The sequence below is a fragment of the Budorcas taxicolor genome, chromosome X, assembly GCF_023091745.1.
Source record: "Budorcas taxicolor isolate Tak-1 chromosome X, Takin1.1, whole genome shotgun sequence".
NCBI classification, from domain to species: Eukaryota; Metazoa; Chordata; class Mammalia; order Artiodactyla; family Bovidae; genus Budorcas; species Budorcas taxicolor.
In genome coordinates, this window is record NC_068935.1 from 1,272,260 (window position 1) to 1,294,275 (window position 22,016).

Sequence of the window (22,016 nt, forward strand, 5' to 3'; positions counted from 1 at the left end):
ATCTCATCTCTTTTGTGTACTTTGATACTAACTGCCCTTTGTTAGAAAAAGTATATATTCATATGATTACCTTGGGAATGGAGGAGGATGAACATACATTTTGTGTGAATGGATTATCTCTACCTTTTGGTTTGTTCAGAAGGGATTGATTATTTATAATCACCACTAATATAAAGCCAAATTTGAGAACTCATTATTTTAAGTTGCTGATCACCAGGAAAGAGAAAGGACCATTGTGAATAAACTGCAATTAAAAGTCTAAAGGCTACTACATTAGCTTAAAACATCTAAATAGATCTCTCACAACAATTAAGGGTTAATATATTCCTTGGAACATATACACAATAAACAGTTTGTTGTATTCAATTACTTTTACAGTACAATAAAAGCAAAGTAATTGAAGTTAAACTTTAGCTTAAGGAAAAATTCATGTCTAGATGATGAAAGTAAGTGGATAGAAAACCAAATGTTTCCAGCTGACTTAACATTGAATTCTTTTTATGACACAAGAGATTTGACTGACTCTGCCATTTAAGATATTCAGAGCCAGCAAATGAACTAAAATATGTATAATTTGGTGTCTGAAAGTATAAGAAATATATTCTGGCCTATGTGTATGGTAACTAGATCTTATTGGAACAAGTAAACAAAAGTGTTACCTGATAGCATCATAAATGGGATTATTCTATTGTAGATAAATACTATATACAGGATATTCTATCATAGAATTATTTAAATCATCTGTTAATTTTATACAAGTCTTAAAACACAATATTGCTCCATTAAAAAAAAAAAGCCATTCTGTGCCTCCTCAGTGTTTTGCACCCAGCACATACTTAATATGTCTTTATAAATGAGTTTTCTGTAAGAGCAAACTACCCATTTGTCTAAGCATTAAAAAAAAAAACAAAAAAAAAACCTTGAATCAAATTTCATTGCTAGGGTCCACATTTTCTCACTCCTCAGGGAATCTTTTTTTTTTACAAATTACCTGAATTCAAAAGATCTGAATTCCAAATTTTATAAAACTTAAAGTCTACCTCATTTTAGAACTATACAAAAGTTTTTTTTTTATAGTTTGTGTATATAGTTTATTATTAAATTTTTTATTAAAGTTGATTTACAATATTACATTAGCTTCTGCTGTACAGCAAAGCACTTCATTTATACATATACCTACTCTTTTTAGATTCTTTTCTCCATATAGGTCATGAAGGAGAACTGGGAAGAGTTCCGTCTGCTATACAATAGATCCTTATCAGTTATCTATTTTATATATGCATGCATGCTAAGTCTCCTTAGTCGTGTCGGACTTTTTGTTACCCCGTAGACTGTAGCCAACCAGACTCCTCTGTCCAAAGGGATTCTCCAGGCAAGAATACTGGAGTGGGTTGCTGTGATCTCCTCCTATATTATATATAGTAATCTGTATATGTCAATCCCAGTGTGCCAATTTATTCCTCTCCCACTTGACTTCCCCCCTGATAACCATAAGTTTGTTTTCTACATCTGTGACTCTATTTCTGTTTTGTAAATAAGTTCAATGGTACAAATAAAACTATATGTTCTAGTTGCTCCCTTTTTTGAAGTGCTTGTACACTACTTATAATAGTTTGGGAAACATAGCTTTATCCCTTTCTTTTCTGATGCTACTTCTCACACTGAAAAACAATTTTAGGGCAATAACATAATTTCATTTGTATTTCTACAATGTTTGAAAGACTGGAACATTTTAATACTCAAAATATTTTGGATTTATTCATATTACACTTAAGATGTATGAATAGAATAGTCTTTTCTGGAATTGAGCTTATCTAAATATGATGTCCATAAATCAGGTAAGCAACTCTAAGATGGAGAAGTTACTTTAAATATAGCTGAGAAAAAAAAAAGAAAACTGGACATCATTCAGATCAAAATGCTGTTTCAGTATTTCTGGTCTAAACTAAAGTTTAAATTTTTCCACTTCATCTCATAGTTTAAAAAAAAAAAAGCAAAACTGCCTTAGTTTAGCTTTTTTTGTTCGTTTTTGTTGTTGTTGTTCTTGTCTTCTATGTCATACATATTTAAAAAGAATTTGGACCATTATTCAGTCAGGGCTCCGGGCACCTCTGGGCAGTATTTTTATTAGTCCTCCATGGGAAATAGGTGGGAAAACAGTGGAAACAGTGTCAGACTTTATTTTGGGGGGCTCAAATTCACTGCTGATGGTGTTTGCAGCCATGAATTTATAAGACGCTTACTCCTTGGAAGGAAAGTTATGAGCAACCTAGATAGCATATTCAAAAGCAGAGACATTACTTTGCCAACAAAGGTCCGTCTAGTCAAGGCTATGGTTTCTCCAGTAGTCATGTATGGATGCGAGAGTTGAACTGTGAAGAAAGCTGAGCACCGAAGAATTGATGCTTTTAAACTGTGGTGTTGGAGAAGACTCTTGAGAGTCCCTTGGACTGCAAGGAGATCCAACCAGTCCATTCTGAAGGAGATCAGCCCTGGGATTTCTCCGGAAGGAATGATGCTGAAGCTGAAGCTCCAGTACTTTGGCCACCTCATGACAAGAGTTGACTCATTGGAAAAGACTCTGATGCTGGAAGGGATTGGGGGCAGGCGGAGAAGGGGACGACCGAGGATGAGATGGCTGGATGGCATCACTGACTCGATGGACGTGAGTGTGGGTGAACTCCGGGAGTTGGTGATGGACAGGGAGGTCTAGCGTGCTGCAGTTCATGGGGTTGCAAAGAGTCAGACATGACTGAGCGACTGAACTGAACTGAACTGAATTGTTTCTTATCACATTATCCTCAGAAGTTGATTCAATTTTTTTTAGTCTTTTCCAACCCTTAGCCCCATCCAATGCAACTTAACAGTTTGCCAGATATTATCTCAGTTGCTATCTTGTTTAGGAGATTAAGATAATTTAACTTAGGTTTTCTCCTCTACATTTCAGAATATCATTGAATTTTTCCTTTCAGAATTTTCCACAGTTTATTATGATCCACAATGTCAAAGGCTTTGGCATAGTCAATAAAGCAGAAATAGATCTTTTTTTCTGGAACTCTCTTGCTTTTTCCATGATCCAGCGGATGTTGGCAATTTAATGTCTGGTTCCTCTGCCTTTTCTAAAACCAGCTTGAACATCTGGGAGTTCACAGTTCATGTATTGCTCAAGCCTGGCTTGGAGAATTTTGAGCATTTCTTTACTAGCATGTGAGATGAGTGCAATTGTGTGGTAGCTTGAGCATTCTTTGGCATTGCCTTTCTTTGGGATTGGAATGAAAACGGACCTTTTCCAGTCCTGTGGCCACTGCTGAGTTTTCCAAATTTGCTGGCATATTGAGTGCAGCACTTTTACAGCATCATCTTTCAGAATTTGAAATTGGTCAACTGGAATTCCATCAGTTCTACTAGCTTTGTTCGTAGTGAGGCTTTCTAAGGCCCACTTAACTTCACATTCCAGGATGTCTGGCTCTAGGTGAGTGATCACACCATCGTGATTATCTTGGTTGTGAAGCTCTATTTTGTATAGTTCTTCTGTGTATTTTTGCCACCTCTACTTAATATCTTCTGCTTCTGTTACGTCCAGAACATTTCTGTGCTTTATCAATCCCATCTTTGCATGAAATATTCCCTTGGTAACTCTAATTTTCTTGAAGAGATCTCTAGTCTTTCCCATTCTGTTCTTTTCCTCTATTTCTTTACACTGATCACTGAAGAAGGCTTTCTTATCTCTTCTTGCAATTCTCTGGAACTCTGCATTCAGATGCTTATATCTTTCCTTTTCTCCTTTGCTTTTCATCTCTCTTCTTTTCACAGCTATTTGTAAGGCCTCCCCAGACAGCCATTTTGCTTTTCTGCATTTCTTTTTCTTGGGGATAGTCTTGATCCCTGTCTGCAGTACAATGTCACAAACCTCATTCCATAGTTCATCAGGCACTCTATCTATCAGATCTAGGTCCTTAAATCTATTTCTCACATCCACTGTATAATCATAAGGGATTTGATTTAGGTCATACCTGAATGTTCTAGTGGTTTTCCCTACTTTCTTCAATTTAAGTCTGAATTTGGCAATAAGGAGTTAATCAGCTCCTGATCTTGTTTTTGTTGACTGTATAGAGCTTCTCCATCTTTGGCTGCAAAGAATATAATCAATCTGATTTCGGTGTTGACCATCTGGTGATGTCCAAGTGTAGAGTCTTCTCTTGTGTTGTTGGAAGAGGGTGTTTGCTATGACCTGTGCATTTTCTTGGCAAAACTCTATCAGTCTTTGCCCTACTTCATTCCACATTCCAAGGCCACATTTGCCTGTTACTCCAGGTGTTTGTTGACTTCCTACTGTTGCATTCCAGTCCCCTATAATGAAAAGGACATCTTTTTGGGATATTAGTTCTACAAGGTCTTGTAGGTCTTCATAAAACCTTTCAACTTCAGTTTCTTCAGCATTACTGGTTGGGGCATAGACTTGGATATCTGTGATATTGAATGGTTTGCCTTGGAGACGAACAGAGATCATTCTGTCGTTTTTGAGATTGCATCCAAGTAGTGCATTTCGGACTCTTTTGTTGACCATGATGGCTACTCCATTTCTTCTGAGGGATTCCTCCCTGCAGTAGTAGATATAATGGTCATCTGAGTTAAATTCACCCATTCCAGTCCATGTTAGTTTGCTGATTCCTAGAATACCGATGTTCACCCTTGCCATCTCTTGTTTAACCACTTCCAATTTGCCTTGATTCATGGACCTGACATTCCAGGTTCCTATGCAATATTGGTCTTTATAGCATTGGATCTTGCTTCATTCACCAGTCACATCCACAAGTGGGTATTGTTTTTGCTTTGGCTCCATCCCTTCATTCTTTCTGAAGTTATTTCTCCACTGATCTCCAGTAGCATATTGGGCACCTAATGACCTGGGGAGTTCCTCTTTTGGTATCCTATCATTTTGCCTTTTCATACTGTTCATGGGGTTCTCAAGGCAAGAATACTGAAGTGGCTTGCCATTCCCTTCTCCAATGGGCCACATTCTGTCAGGCCTCTCCACCATGACCCGCTAGTCTTTGGTTGCCCTGCAAGCATGGCTTGGTTTCATTGAGATAGACAAGGCTGTGTCCTAGTGTGATTAGATTGACTAGTTTTCTCTGAGTATGGTTTCAGTGTGTCTGCCCTCTGATGCCCTCTTACAACACCTATCATCTTACTTGGGTTTCTCTTACCTTGGGCATGGGGTATCTCTTCACAGCTGTTGCAGCAAGGCACGTCCGCTGCTCCTTACCTTGGACGAGGGGTCAACATGAATCCACCACGGGTGTACACGTGTTCCCCATTCTGAAACCCACTCACACCTCCCTCCCCGTACCATCCCTCTGGGTCATCCCAATGCACCAGCCCCAAGCATCTGGTATCCTGCATCGAACCTGAACTGGCGATTCATTTCTTATATGATATTCTACATGTTTCAATGCCATTCTCCCAAATCATCCCACCCGCTCCCTCTCCTACAGAGTTCAAAAGACTGTTCTATACATCTGTGTTTCTTTTGCTCTCTCACATACAGGGTTATCATTATCATCTTTCTAAATTCCATATATATGCATTAGTATACTGTATTGGTGTTTTTCTTTCTGGCTTACTTCACTCTGTATAATAGGCTCCAGTTTCATCCACCTCATTAGAACTGATTCAAGTGTATTCTTTTTAAAGGCTGAGTAAAATTCAATTATTACTAATAATTAAGGCCATGGATAATTAAGAATCTTTAAGAAAAAGTATGGACCCCAAATGTTTATTGGATTTTGTTTTGGTGTTCTGAAATCCTAGGAATGTTATGAATATCTGTTTAGGGTAGTTAAGGAAATTTTTAAAAAAATTATATCAATATACTTGCTTCACAAATTGTGCTGATTTCTGCCATACATTAACATGAATCTCAATTTAATTCTCAACATGATAATCTTTTTAAAGAAACCATATATCATAGTATTAATCAAACAGTTACTTGATAATGGATTTTCATTAGTTTCTATTATGATGCAAGATAATCTAAAAAAATCTATATAAAACATACAAATCCTAATGATGTGTGCATACATGTGTGTGTATGTGCATTGAAATAAAAGTTTTTTTCCTTTTGGTGAAGCAGTTGCTGCTTGCATTTATTTATAAAAATAAATTCTACCTGCTATCAGCTTTACCAAGGTAATATTTATCTATCCGGTTAAACTTTCAACATAAATAATCAATATACAGTCTATAAGTATAGAAAGGGTTTTGAAGAAGGATGCTAGGGCCTGGTGCACTGGGATGACCCAGAGGGATGGTATGGGGAAGGAGGTGGGAGGGGGGTTCAGGATGGGGAAGACGTGTACACCGGTGGAGGATTCATGTTGATGTATGGCACAACCAATACGATATTGTAAAGTAATTAGCCTCCAATTAAAATAAATATATATTTAAAAAAAAGAAACTACTCTTGAAATGGTGTAGAACCTTACTGGTATCATGATTTACACTTATTGTTAATATAATAGAAGCACATTACATATAGATTTGTTCTTCAGTTTACCCTAATGCGCATCTTGTGTCTATCTCATGAAGTCAGAAGTTTCAGAGGGCACAACTACTTTAGAAGTGAGATACACTAGGAGATATTTGAATTAATCTTAAGAGACTAGATTATTGGGGGAATTAGATACAACTGTATGGACTTCTGATTCTTCTAGCTTGTATGGACTTATGTTTCTTGATATATTTATATTATACGTTTTCAATGTGACCAAAATAAAGTTTAAGTATTCAATAACTGTTTTGATTCATCTAGTTAATGAATATTTAGTTATGATATAAGTTTAAACATTGTAATCACATCTAAATGTGGGACATTTTCTCCCTTATATTTTTTTCAACTAGCTGAAAATAATATAACTTTTAATAATTTATCCATAGCCAGTGACACTCAAAATTTAGTAAACAAAAGAGTCATGAAGGGTTCAAGTAAAAAGGCACATTTCTAGACCATGACACTTTAGATTGATTCTGAATATTTATATGATCTTGTCACTCACCACCAGCACTACTACCTTGCCACTATTCCTAGACCAAGTATAGAGAAATATTGATTTAAATTACACAAACTTCATTCTACTATGGTGAGGGGGACTCAGTTTGAATTTATTCATATAATGATTTTTAAATGCATTCTTTTCTTTAAAGATTAAAGCAGATGTGTCATGTACTTGTAATAGGCCACAAGAAGGCAGTTTTAGTTAGCATAAAATTCAAGTTATGAATAAGCCAGAATGTGTTCCCCATACCTCAATATGTGAAAATTTATTGCATCGATTGGATTTTCAAAGCCTCAATTTTATATTTGCATATTTTTCTTTGGAAATGTATCACAGGAAATGAGAATATGAGTTCTTGTTTGGAGATCCGAAGAATGGATTTCGCGAACATGCAAATACTTATGGTAGCAAGCAAATGGGATTTATTTTAGAGGAAAGAAAAGTACAAAGCTCTCAGCATAGACACTGAGAGAGGGTAGCTGCTGCTGCTGCTGCTGCTAAGTTGCTTCAGTCATGTCTGACTCTGTGCGACCCCAGAGATGGCAGCCCACCAGGTTCCCCCACCCCTGGGATTCTCCAAGCAATAACACTGGAGTGGGTTGCCATTTCCTTCTCCAATGCATGAAAGTGAAAAGTGAAAGTGAAGTCGCTCAGTCGTGTCCAACTCTTAGAGGCGCCATGGACTGCAGCCTACCAGGCTCCTCAGTCCATGGGATTTTCCAAGCAAGAGTTCTGCAGTGGGGTGCCATTGCCTTCTCCGAGAGAGGGTAGAGAGTTCCCCAAATGGTGGGACTTACAGCAGTGTATATCCTTACTAGTATTGATCTGTAAATTTTTGGTTGAATCCTGTCCTTAATTATTTTTAACCAATCAGTCTAAAGGTCACAGTGTTTAACTTAATATTTTATGGCTTCTCTTGATCCTCGGATTAAGTCCCCACAATTTTTCACGTACCCTGGTCATTTTAAAATAGACCAAATGTGTGGGCTAAAGATTAATGTTCACCATTTGTATTTCCCTCATGCATATGAAAAAGAAGCGAATTGCTGCCCTTTCCTGGATTTGAACACTGATAGTTTATCAGACCAAGGACACATTCCAGGAATTCGGGATAAAAGGTAGAGTTTTAGGTTGATGGGGTTAGATGTTTATTGAAGACAATACCGAGGTCTCAGAGTCCTACACTGACTGCCTAACAATTTCTTCCTCAACAGACTGTACATTTTCTTCACTCTTTTTATTGTATAAATTTTAAAAATCCAATAAATTCAATTGTTAACCAATACAATGTTGTAAAGTAATTAACCTCCAAGTAAAATAAATAAATTTATATTAAAAAATACATGTACCAAATTCTAGATTTATGAATATTATTACCAACCAATTTATTTCTAAGTCATATATTATCCATTTCCCCTACTCCAAACAAACCCTGAGATTTACTGCATCAGATTTCCATAGCACAGGATATTTACCTTAATCTTTCTCTTTTGTCCAAAGATTGTTTATCCCTTTTCTCCCATAGAGCATTCACTATGTCTGGATATTTAATTCTAACATTTTAACAATTAGAAAGACATTAACTAATACTAATACCACATTTCATGCAAAGATTGGCTCGATAAAGGAAAGAAATGGTATGGACCTAACAGAAGCAGAAGATATTAAGAAGAGGTGACAAGAATACACAGAAGAACTGTATAAAAAAGAGCTTCATGACCCAGATAATCACGATGGTGTGATCACTCACCTAGAGCCAGACATCCTGGAATGTGAAGTCAAGTGGGCCTTAGAAAGCATCACTATGAACAAAGCTAGTGGAGGTGATGGAGTTCCAGTTGAGCTATTTCAAATCCTGAAACATGATGCTGTGAAAGTGCTGCACTCAATATGCCAGCAAATGTGGAAAACAGCAGTGGCCACAGGACTGGAAAAGGTCAGTTTTCATTCCAATCCCAAAGAAAGGCAATGCCAAAGAATGCTCAAACTACCACACAATTGCACTCATCTCACATGCTAGTAAAGAAATGCTCAAAATTCTCCAAGGCAGGCTTCAGCAATCTGTGAACTGTGAACTTCCTGATGTTCAAGCTGGTTTTAGAAAAGGCAGAGGAACCAGAGATCAAATTGCCAACATCCGCTGGATCATGGAAAAAGCAAGAGAGTTCCAGGAAAACATCTATTTCTGCTTTATTGACTATGCCAAAGCCTTTGACTGTGTGGATCATAATAAACTGTGGAAAATTCTGAAAGAAATGGGAATACCAGACCACCTGACTTGCCTCTTGAGAAATTTGTATGCAGATCAGGAAGCAACAGTTAGAACTGGACATGGACAAAAGAATGGTTCCAAATAGGAAAAGAAGTACGTAAAGGGTGTATGTTGTCACCCTGCTTATTTAACTTCTATGCAGAATACATCATGAGAAACTCTGGGCTGGAAGAAACACAAGCTGGAATCAAGATTGCCAGGAGAAATATCAATAACCTCAGATATGCAGATGACACCACCCTTATGGCAGAAAGTGAAGAGGAACTAAAAGGCCTCTTGATGAAAGTGAAAGAGGAGAGTGAAAATGTTGTCTTAAAGCTTAACATTCAGAAAATGAAGATCATGGCATCCGGTCCCATCACTTCATGGGAAATAGATGGGGAAACAGTGGAAACAGTGTCAGACTTTATTTTTCTGGGTTCCAAAATCACTGCAGATGGTGACTGCAGCCATTAAATTAAAAGACGCTTATTCCTTGGAAGAAAAGTTATGACCAACCTAGATATTCAACCTAGCATATTCCAAAGCAGAGACATTACTTTGCTAACAAAGGTCTGCCTAGTCAAGGCTATGGTTTTTCCTGTGGTCATGTATGGATGTGAGAGTTGGACTGTGAAGAAGGCTGAGCACTGAAGAATTGATGCTCTTGAACTGTGGTGTTGGAGAAGACTCTTGAGAGTCCCTTGGACTGCAAGGAGATCCAACCAGTCCATTCTGAAGGAGATCAACCCTGGGATTTCTTTGGAAGGAATGATGCTAAAGCTGAAACTCCAGTACTTTGGCCACCTTGAGTTGACTCATTGATAAAGACTCTGATGCTGGGAGGGATTGGGGGCCGGAGGAGAAGGGAATGACAGAGGATGAGATGGCTGGATGGCATCACTGAGTCGATGGACATGAGTCAGTGAACTCTGGGATTTGGTGATAGACAGGGAGGCCTGGCGTGTTGCGATTCATGGGGTCACAAAGATTGGGACATGACTGAGAGACTAAACTGAACTGAACTGAACTAACTAATACTTTAGAGTATAAGTGAGAAGTTTTTTTTTCTTCCACTTTAAGCAATGTCTATTAGGTGTGCAAAATTCATGTTACATTATCTTTCCTATTTGATAATTCATTTAACTTTTTGAAGAATAATTTTCTGGGAAAATTAGCATTTTGCAGGTTTATTTGAGCTAAGAGAAAGTTCAATGATTTATCATCTGGACATGAGTTTTTTTCATATATAATAACTGTTTCTGAGCAACTTTGCCATGAAGTGTGGACTTCTACAAAGCTTTGATGATTAGAAACTATATTTTATTCATGTTTCTGTCCCTTGCACTTAGCACAGCATGTAGTACATTGTTGACGTTTAACAAATGCTTTTGGAATTTAATTAAATGGGATGTTTACAATGATACTTCATATCACTATGTATACACAGTGATTCAGATCTTATTTATCCATATTTAATGGCAACCCACTCCAGTACTTTTGCCTGGAAAATCCCATGGATGGAGGAAACTGGTAGGCTGCAGTTCACGGAATCTCTAAGAGTTGTACATGACTGAGCAACTTCACTCTCACTTTTCACTTTCATGCATTGGAGAAGTAAATGGCAACCCACTCTAGCATTCTTGCCTGGAGAATCCCAGGGACAGGGGAGCCTTGTGAGCTGCCATCTATGGGGTCGCACAGAGTCGGACACGACTGAAGTGACTTAGCAGCAGCAGCAGCAGCACTATTTTCCAAAGGGCTATCAAAATAAATTATCAGTAACCATCTTGTAATTATAATAGTTTTTGTTGCTGTTAGTATTAAACCATTGGGAAAAAAGTTAGACGTGATTTCTTAATAAAATCACGGCATCACAAAATTTGTAAAAAGAGATTTAAAAAAGAAAGTTTCTAAATATAGCTTTGTCTATATGGACATTTGTCAGTAAAGTGATGTCTCTGCTTTTTAATATTCTGTCTAGATTTGTCACAGTTTTTCTTCCAATAAGTGAGTGTCTTTTAATTTCATGGCTAAGTCACCATCCACATTGATTTTGGAGCCCAAGAAAATTAAATCTGTCACTGTTTCTACTTTTTCCTCATCTATTTTTCATGAAGTGATGAAACCAGATGCCATGACCTTTGATTTTTAATGCTGAGGTGTAAGCCAGCTTTTTCACTCTTCTCTTTCACTCTCATCAAGGGGCTCTTTTAGTTCCTCTTTGCTTTCTGCCATTAAAGTTGTATCATCTGCATATCTGAGGTTATTGATGTTTCTCCTGGCAATCTTGATTCCACCTTGTGCTTCATCCAGCCTGGCATTTCGAATGACGCTCTCTGCATGTAAGTTAAATAAGCAAGGTGACAATATACAACCTGATATACTCCTTTCCCAATTTTTTTCCCTTTCCCAATTTTGAATCAGTCCGTTTATCTGTGTCTGATTCTCCAGCTCTTGCTTCTTGACCTGCATACAGGTTTCTTGGAGGGAAGTAAGGTGGTCTTGTGTTCCCATCTCATTCAGTCTTTGAACCCTGCATTAGTAAGAGTTTCTAAAGATTTAGTTATCTTTCTTTTCCAGGTGCAGGAGGGAGATGCCCTTACAAACGGATGTTTTCCCTACAAATGTAAATATTTCCTATAAAAGGGTAACTGCTACTTCGTTTTCAGAGTTTTTCCCATGTCTTCTGTTTCTTAGAAAATGATCAGCTGAAAATAATTAGTTTGCCAAGGAGATAAATTCTGCTTCTCTATAGATATCAATGGAGAAGGCAATGGAACCCCACTCCAGTACTCTTGCCTGGAAAATCCCATGGACGGTGGAGCCTGGTAGGCTGCAGTCCATGGGGTCGCTAAGAGTCGGACACGACTGAACGACTTCACTTTGCCTTTTCACTTTCATGCATTGGAGAAGGAAATGGCAACCCACCCCAGTGTTCTTGCCTGGAGAATCCCAGGGACGGGGGAGCCTGGTGGGCTGCCATCTATGGGGTTGCACGGAGTCGGACACGACTGAAGTGACTTAGCAGCAGGAATAGGAATATTAGTACATGATGCTTAGCTATATTTAGAACACTGGAAGGTTTGTCATGTACATGAATCACACTTATTCTGTATATGTACAGAAGACAGATATAGTAATTGTTGGGAATTTCTCCTTTTGTCAATATTTTTATTTCTGGCAACTACCAAGAATTCTATTACATTCTGAGCTGAAGAATCAAATAGTCAAAGATGTTAAAGTTAAATATGAAAACAGAGTAAAGTAAATATGATTCTGAGCAGTAACTTATTGATAAATGTTTTAGCACATGCTTTTCGTTTTCTTTCTTACTTCCTGGCATGACTGGTTTTTGAATAGTTTGAGGTTACCAGAGAGCAGCTTTTGGATAATGAATGTTCTATACTGATTTATATATTTAAGTGTAAGTTGCTAAATCTACATGAGGTTAGCTCCAAAAATAAATTAGAGATATTGCACACCATTGCAGTGATCAGATTTCAACTTTAATATCTGGTTTTAATTTTTAAACACATGACAGTTTCAAAGCATGTTAGGTTTCAGTTGTGTTCCATCGATATTTTCATTGTTAGCCACACAATTGTAGTTATGAAACATTTGTAAATTTAAACTCACAAAACTCTGCCAATTGCCAATTTAACAGTTTTTCATGGTATCTATCTACAAATGGATCATTTCCATTTTGATTGAGCTGAAATGAATCATGACTCAAGGACAGATGCCCTCATGATTTCTTCTTACCATCAAATGAATGTCTGACCAATTCACCAAAAAATTAAATAAGTAAAATAAATTAAAAAAAGAAAATGTCATAAAAAATGACAAAACGGAGCTAAGAGAAGATCTGATTCTGGAAAAGACCATGAACTTTCTTTATATGCTAGTAACGTTATGGTATTGAAAAAAAAAAAAAGTCTTGTAATAATTTCAGGAAAACAATATGAAAAAGAAGATTAGAAGTGAGACTGACATTTCAAATTTTATGAAATGGAACAGTGTAAATACAATCAGATGAACTGATCTATCCTGCAAGACAACTTGAGTTGGAAAAGTAGGAGGTTTATGACTACAATTATAGGGTCAAATAGTAAGGGTCTACTATAAATTACATCTTCTGGGGGTTTTCACACTGAGAATTTTGAGCTACAAGTGGAATATGTGTGCTGACCATGTAATGTTGATGAAAATTCCAAGTTGAATTTCTAACTAAAACATTTTCAGATTTAAATTTATAATGTATTGAGTAATTATAAATTCTTTTGCAAAGAGACAAGACCCATGGGAAAATGCAGACAACCTCTGATATCCAGAATTAACCTGTGGAATATTATAGAAGATGGGAACGCGAAGCTTAAAATATGTTAAATAGTTTGATATCAAGAATGTTTTATAAGTGAATCAAAACCACCCCTACATATGGTAATCCTTAAAAAATAATAACCTTATCTATGATTACCCTTTCTAATCAGAGTTCTGGTGATGGCAGTAAATCTAAGGTAGAGTGGGTCATGGTATATTAGAATTGGAGTCAGGGGGAATGCAAGGTTGCATGATTAGTTTGAAAACTTTGACAGGTAATTCTAATGAGCCCTCTAGAACACGATAGAGTCACAAGGTGGCCTATCTGTATGCAGTCTCTCTGCTGCCAGATTAACTTTCCTAAAATGCCATTTACATCATGTTATGGAGATGTAACAATGTTCACCTGATGTTTCATATGGAATTATGCCTTCGTGAAGTATAATGGGCACAAGAATGTTGGGAATTTGATAGTTTGCCTGTAAATGATTCACCTAGGTGACACCAGTATTATTTCATACATTCTGGAATTTTGATTGATTGGAGCTAAAATCAAGGCATGTAGATTATAAATTAGATGGAGAGTCACTCTGGATTTTTCTCTTACTGGCAGAAAAATAATTAGCCTTTCATTATAGACATTTATTTGTGAATAATGCAAGATTTATTTCCATCCCATAAAATCATGATTGCAGTCAATAGATTGTGTTAATTTGAATGCCACAGCTCCCTAGAAGGGTGGCAGAGAGACAAATTATGACATGGTCATTAATGTAATAGCTCTTCTATACTGCATAGCAATCATTATCAACACTTGAAAAAGGGGAATTATTTATTCTTTTCTTTGACAGACCTAAGGGATGATTTTCATGAAATAGTTAATATTTCTAAATACATTGAATAAGAAAAAAAATGCTTCTGTATTTTAAACACATCTATATTACAAATCTAAGTAGAAAAGTGCCATCAGAGATTAAGGATCCATCCATTAAAAAGTAAAGGGCAAATGAGCTAAATCCAGTTCCCACAATTTACTACAAAGGGTTCATAAATTGCTCTTCATGTGTGTTAGTTGCTCAGTCGTGTCCGACTCTTTGCGACCCCATGAACTGTAGCCCACCAGGCTTCTCTGTCCATGGAATTCTCCAAGCAAGAATACTGGGGTGGATTGCCATTCCCTTCCCAGAGGATCTTCCTGACCCAGGGATCGAACCTTGGTCTGCTGCATCAGAGGTAGATTCTTTACCATTTGAGCTACAAGGAAGTCCTAAATTTATATAATTATTTTATGTTCAGTTCTATCTAGAAGTGTCACAAATTGCAAAATGCAAGCTTAGGTAGAAATCATTAAAGTAACCCTAGAAAAAAAGTACGTAACTGTTCTTTTCCCATTAAAAGCTAAATTTTCAGAAGCTTTTTGAAAACAATTCCTTAAAAGTTAAATTCTAACAATTTCATTTAAGGAAATATTTCATGAAAATTTAATACAAAGATGGAAAACTTAATCACACATGTGCCAATAAAGAGCCTCTTGTGAATTTACTAAATAAAGAAATAGACTAGCACATTTAATCAAAGCTATTTATTATTAAAATAACATGGTACCATTAATGAACAAAACAGCATACCTTGGTCTCCACTTGAGGCATTCCAATATTTGTTAAAATTAATATAGACAAGGGAGTTTATTTACATAATTGTTTGAAATATCAAAGGTGTATGTGTAATAATGTAACATATAAAAACTGCATTTCAGGATGCTACTGTTTGCATTTTATGAGCATTCAAGAAGGGGCAAAAAACAGTTGCATCCACTAAAGGGAGTCCATACCAACCCATTTAGTCCCCTATATTTACCTTTCCAGTCCTCAGATGTTCGGTTGTGTCTGACTCGTTGCTACCCTATGGACTGTAGCCTTAGAGGGATTCAATTTATGAGCATCAAGAGCATTAGAGATCAATATGTGACACGGGTAATTACAGATTTACTCTAGAGCATTCCTTTGTGAGGGATTTTAGTTGTGATTGGTTATAGGTGTCATAGGATGAGGTATCTTTTTGACTTAATTTTTTTTTTTTTTTTTGGTGTGTGTGTGTGTGTGTGTGTGTAGATAAGCAAGAGAAAACAAAATTATATTTCTCTTACATCAGGAGGTAATATATAGACTCTACTTTTATCATTTGATAGAAATTTATCTTCTACTCACTGGCAATTTTGACTAAAAGATGACGCATAATCTGAGAACTATGAATTAAGTTTTATTTGGGTCAAATGAGTACTGAAGCCCAGGAGACAGCACCTCACAGCTCTGAGAGACTGCTCCAAAGAGGTAGTGGGAGAAGGAGAAGGTCAATATATAATATTTTGGTGAAGGGGAGGTTCAGTGAAATCAAGCACTTACTTTACAAAAGCTTTCCTGCAGTCACCAGGAGCTGATGTCATCATGAAGGGATTTACTGATATTTTTAGATCTGAAGAGATACAAGGATTGGGGGAAAAAAAAAAAAAACTACTTCTGCTTCATTGACTACTCTAAATCTTTTTACTATGTTGGAGTTGGAGTTCTGTCACTCAGTCATGTCTGACTCTTTGAGACCCCATGGACTGCAGCAACCCAGGCTTCCCTGTCCATCACCAACTCCTGAAGCATACTCAAACTCACGTCCATTGAGTCAGTGATGCCATCCAATAATCTTATCCTCTGTCCTTCCCTTCTCCTCCTGCCTTCAATCTTTTCCAGCATCCAGGGTCTTTTCTAGTAAGTCAGTTATTCACATCAAGTTGCCAAAATATTGGAGTTTCAGCTTCAGCATCAGACCTTCCAATTAATATCAGGACTGATTTCCTTTAGGATTGACTCTTTGGATCTCCTTGCAGGCCAAGGAACTCTCAAGAGTCTTCTCCAATACCACAGTGCAAAAAGCATCAATTCTTCAGTGCTCAGTTTTTTTTATAGTCTAACCCTCACATCCATACATGACTACTGGAAAAACCATAGCTTTGACTAGATGGACCTTTGTTGGCAAAGTAATGTCTCTGCTTTTGAATATGCTGTCTAGGTTTGTCATAGCTTTCCATCCAAGGAGCAAGCATCTTTTAATTTCATGGCTGCAGTCACCATCTGCAGTGATTTTGGAGCCCTCCAAAGTAGTCTGTTACTGTTTCCATTGTTTCCTTATCTATTTGCCATGAAGTGATGGGACCAGATGCCATGAATTTTATTTGTTGAATGTTGAGATTAAAGCCAGCTTTTTCATTCTCCTCTTTCACATTCATCAAGAAGCTCTTTAGTTCCTCTTCACTTTCTGCCATAAGGGTGGTATCATCTGCATATCTGAGGTTGTTGATATTTCTCCCAGCAATTTTGATTCCAGATAGTGCTTCATCCAGTCTGGCACTTCACATGATGTCCTCTGCATATAAGTTAAACAAGCAGGGTGACAATATGCAGCATTGATGTACTCCTTTCCCGATTTGGAATCAATCTGTTATTCCATGTCCAGTTCTAACTGTTGCTTCTTCATCTGCATATGTTGCTTCTTGACCTCGCAATGTGGATCACAACAAACTGGAAAATTCTTATAGTGATGGGAAAACCAGACCACCTTACCTGCCTACTGTGAAACCTGTATGCAGGTCAAGAAGCAACACTTAGAACCGGACATGGAACAACCTACTTGTTCAAAGCTACGTCAAGGTTGTATATTGTGACTCTGCTTATTTAACTTGTATGCCGAGTATATCATAAGAACTGGTGGGCTTGACAAAGCACAAGCTGGAATCAAGATTGCTGGGAGAAATATCAATAACCTCAGATATGCAGATGGCACCATCCTTATGGTAGAAAGTGAAGAGGAACTAAAGATCCTCTTGATGAAGGTGAAACAGGAGAATGAAAAAGCTGGCTTAAATCTCAACATTCAACAAATGAAGATCGTGGCATTTGATCCCATTACTTCATGCCAAATAGATGTGGAAACAATAGAAACAGTGACAGGCTTTATTTTCTTGGGCTCCAAAATCACTGCAGATGGTGACTGCAGCCATGAAGTTAGAAGATACTTGCTCCTTGGAAGGAAAGCTATGACAAACCTAGACAGCATAGTAAAAAGCAGACATATTATATTATGGACAAAGGTCCATCTAATCAAAGCTATGGTTTTTCCAGTAGTCATGTATGGATGTGAGAGTTGGACCGTTAAGAAGACTGAGCAGTGAAGAATTGATGTTTTTGCACTGTGGTGTTGGAGGAGACTCTTGAGAGTCCCTTGGACTGCAAAGAGATCAAATCAGTCAATTCTAAAGGAAATCAGTCATGAATATTCAATGGAAGGACTGATGCTGAGATGAAGCTCCAATACTTTGGCCATCTGATGAGAAGAGCTAAGTCATTAGAAAAGACCCTGATACTGGCAAAGATTGAAGGCAGAGGAGACAGGGACGACAGAGGAAGACATGGTTGGATGACATCACCAACTCAATGGATATGAGTTTGAGAAAGCTTCAGGACATGTTGAAGGACAGGGAACCCTGGCGTGCTAGAGTCCATGCGGTTATAAAGAGTCAGCCATGACTGAACGACTCAACAACAACAAGGATTCCAATCATAAAAAATCAATTCCTGAAAATATCTAACTACCTAAAGACCTGTTCCACCAGATTCCCTGGAGCACAGAGTGCCTCACTCTACACCTCGAAGATCCACAGCTGAAGCAGCACAGGTTCAATCTCCACAGAGGTAGATGGCAAATGCCCTTGTGGTGGTTGTTTATTTTCTGACAAATGCTCTTGACAAGGGCCAATTTGTAGTTGACAGGGAAGTGCCAATTTGTAGCTGACACATTTTTAATTATGTTAGGATATATGACTCCATGGGCTTCCCTGGTGGTTCAGTGGCAAATAATCCACCTACCAATGAAGGAGACTTGAGTTCATTCCCTGGGTCAGAAAGATCTCCTGGAGAAGGAAATGGCAACCCATTCTTGCTTGGTAAATTCCATGGCCAGAGAAATCTGGTGGGCTACAGTACTGGTTTCACAAGAGTTGAACACGACTTAGTGACTAAACAATATGACTCCATGCTTAACTAGCACGTGTTAAAACTCTAGTTTTTTTGGTTTGTTTTGTTTTTAAATTTATTATTATTATTATTATTTTACTATACAATATTGTATTGATTTTGCCATACATCAACATGAATCTGCCACGGGTGTATGCATGTTCCCAATCCTGAAACCCCACCCACCTCCCCCCACCCCACACCATCCCTCCGGGTCATCCCAGTGCACCAGCCCCAAGCATCCTGCACCCTGCATTGAACCTAGACTGGTGATTCGTTTCTTATATGATATTATACATGTTTCACTGTCATTCTCTCAAATCATCCAACCCTCTCCCTCTCCCACAGAGTCCAAAAAACTGTTTTATACATCTGTGTCTCTTTTGCTGTCTTGCATACAGAGTTATCGTTACCATATTTCTAAATTCCATATATATGCATTAGTATACTGTATTGGTGTTTTTCTTTCTGGCTTACTTCACTCTGTATAATCCGCTCCAGTTTCATTCACCTCATTAGAACGGATTCAAATGTATTCTTTTTAATGGCTGAGTAATACTCCATTGATTCATTTACTCTTGTCAGCAGCAATTATTTTCCTTTATAGATTCTATTATATAGGTCCAATGCTTTGAAAAACTTGAAATATAAGACATACTTGAAATATATGGCTCAGTCTTAATAGAAGATTGAAATATCTCTTAACAATTATGAATAATGGTGGTGTATGCATGTTAACTGATTCAGTTGTGTCTGATTCTTTGAGACCCTATGGACTGTAATCATCACCAAACTCCTCAGTCCATTGGATTCTCCAGGCAAGAGCACTGGAATGGGTTGCCATGCCTTCTTCCAGGGGATGTTCCTGACCCAGAGATCGAACCCACGTCTCTTTCATCTCCTGCATTGGGAGGTGGGTTCTTTGTCACTAGCACTGCTAAGCTGTAAATTAGTCTCATGCTAAACTGGCTTATTTTATATACAGTGACTTTTTAATTTATGTCTTAATTATTATTGACTATGCCAAAGCCTTTGACTGTGTGGATCACAATACACTGTGGAAAATTCAGAGAGATGGGAATACCAGACCACCCAACCTGTCTCTTGAGAAATCTGTATGCAGGCCAGGAAGCAACAGTTAGAACTGGACATAGAACAACAGATTGGTTCCAAATAGGAAAAGAAGTATTTAAAGGCTCTATATCGTCACCCTGCTTATTTAACTTATATGCAGAGTACATCATGAGAAATGATGGGCTAGAGGAAGCACAAGCTGGAATCAAGATTGCTGGGAGAAATATCAATAACCTCAGATATGCAGATGACACCACCCTTATGGCAGAAAGTGAAGAAGAACTAAAAAGCCTCTTGATGAAAGTGAAAGAGGAGAGTGAAAAAGTAGGCTTAAAGCTCAACATTCAGAAAATGAAGATCATGGCATCTGGTCCCATCACTTCATGGGAAATAGATGGAGAAACAGTGGAAACAGTGTCAGACTTTATTTTTTTGGGCTCCAGAATCACTGCAGATGGTGACTGTGGCCATGAAATTAAAAGACGCTTACTCCTTGGAAGAAAAGTTATGACCAACCTAGATAGTATATTCAAAAGCAGAGACATTACTTTGCCAACAAAGGTCCGTCTAGTCAAGGCTATGGTTTTTCCTGTGGTCATGTATGGATGTGAGAGTTGGACTGTGAAGAAGGCTGAGCACCGAAGAATTGATGCTTTTGAACTGTGGTGTTGGAGAAGACTCTTAAGAGTCTCTTGGACTGTAAGGAGATCCAACCAGTCCATTCTGAAGGAGATCAACCTTGGGATTTCTTTGGAAGGAATGATGCTAAAGCTGAAACTCCAGTCCTTTGGCCACCTCATGAGAAGAGTTGACTCATTGGAAAAGACTTTGATGCTGGGAGAGATTGGGGGCAGGAGGAGAAGGGGACGACAGAGGATGAGATGGCTGGATGGCATCACTGACTCGATGGATGTGAATCTGAGTGAACTCTGGGAGTTGATGATGGACAGGGAGGCCTGGCATGCTGCGATTCATGGGCTTGCAAAGAGTCGGACACGACTGATCGACTGAACTGAACTGAAGTATTATTTTTTGACATTCAATTATATACAATAACTAATTGTAGATAAATGTCTACAATATAAAGTTGCAAGCTTTTTAAAATCCTGTTTTTCCAGGTCTTGCCTTTTAAAAAAAAGTTTATGAGCATAAATATTTATATTTTACTTGAAGTAACTGAAATATGTTAACAACTATAAATAATTTTTGGAATTAAATGAAGTTTAATCTATAACTAAATGAGCTTATGGCTTCTTAGAGAATAGTCAAATGCAGCTTTGCTGGACTGACAAAATTACCTCACTGTATTCTCACATGGAAGAAGGGGAGAGGGAGGTATCTAGGGCTGGTTTTATAAGTACACTAATCCCATTAATTAGGGCTTCATCCTCGTAACCTAATCACTTTGCAAAGATCCCACCTCCAGATGCCATTATGCTGGGAATTAGTTTTTAACATATGACTTTTGAGAGGGCATGAGCCTATAGTCTATAGCAATATCAGCATCTGAAGAAATGGTTGACTATCAAGCCTGAACTTGTGAAAGTATATGCATTATTTTATGGAAATTCCTAGTACCTGATTACATGTACCCTTTGAGATGCATAAATTTCTTAAATAATTATCTCTAAATTGCATCTTTCATGCTACTAGTAATTAAATGTTTTGGTTAACCTATTGTTACATAACAAATTGTCCATGATCTTTGGAGCATAAAACAAAAACCAGTTGCACTTGACATTTTTTAGGTCAGGAATTTAGGTGGTACACAGCAGAGATTGCTATCTCTGCTTCACAGTGACTGGTATCTCAAACATGTGGCTGAAATATCTGGAGATGGCTGGGTTGGATGGATCAAATGAAGCCATAAACTAAAAGTCCAGAATGGATTCTTCATATATATATTTGGCACCTGAACTTGAGTGGCTGGAGCAGCTTTGTCTCTCTGGGTATTGTATTTGCTAACTTTCTTTCCACATGGGCAGCTTGAACTTCCTCATGGTATGGCAGTCTCCCATTAGTCAGACTTCTTTCAATTCAGCTGATTTTCCTGAATGAGTATTCTGAGAGAGTAAGGCAGAAGCTACAAAGTTTGGTTACACAGGACTTATCCATATTCATTGTGGTAGAGGACTCCATAAGGATTTGAATGCTAAAAGGTGAGGTTTATTGTCAGGGGTATCTTTGGAGTGTAACTACTACATATAGCAATGCTGCAAACAAAATCAATGCTACATCTGGTGAAGTTAT

The 22,016-nt window shown here is 37.7% G+C and overlaps 1 protein-coding gene across 1 annotated transcript in view; it reads left to right on the forward strand.

Annotated features, from left to right (window-relative positions):
- The window catches only part of PCDH11X (protocadherin 11 X-linked), a 924,479-nt gene that overhangs the window by 585,772 nt on the left and 316,691 nt on the right, over window positions 1-22,016 (forward strand). The window lies entirely within an intron of this gene.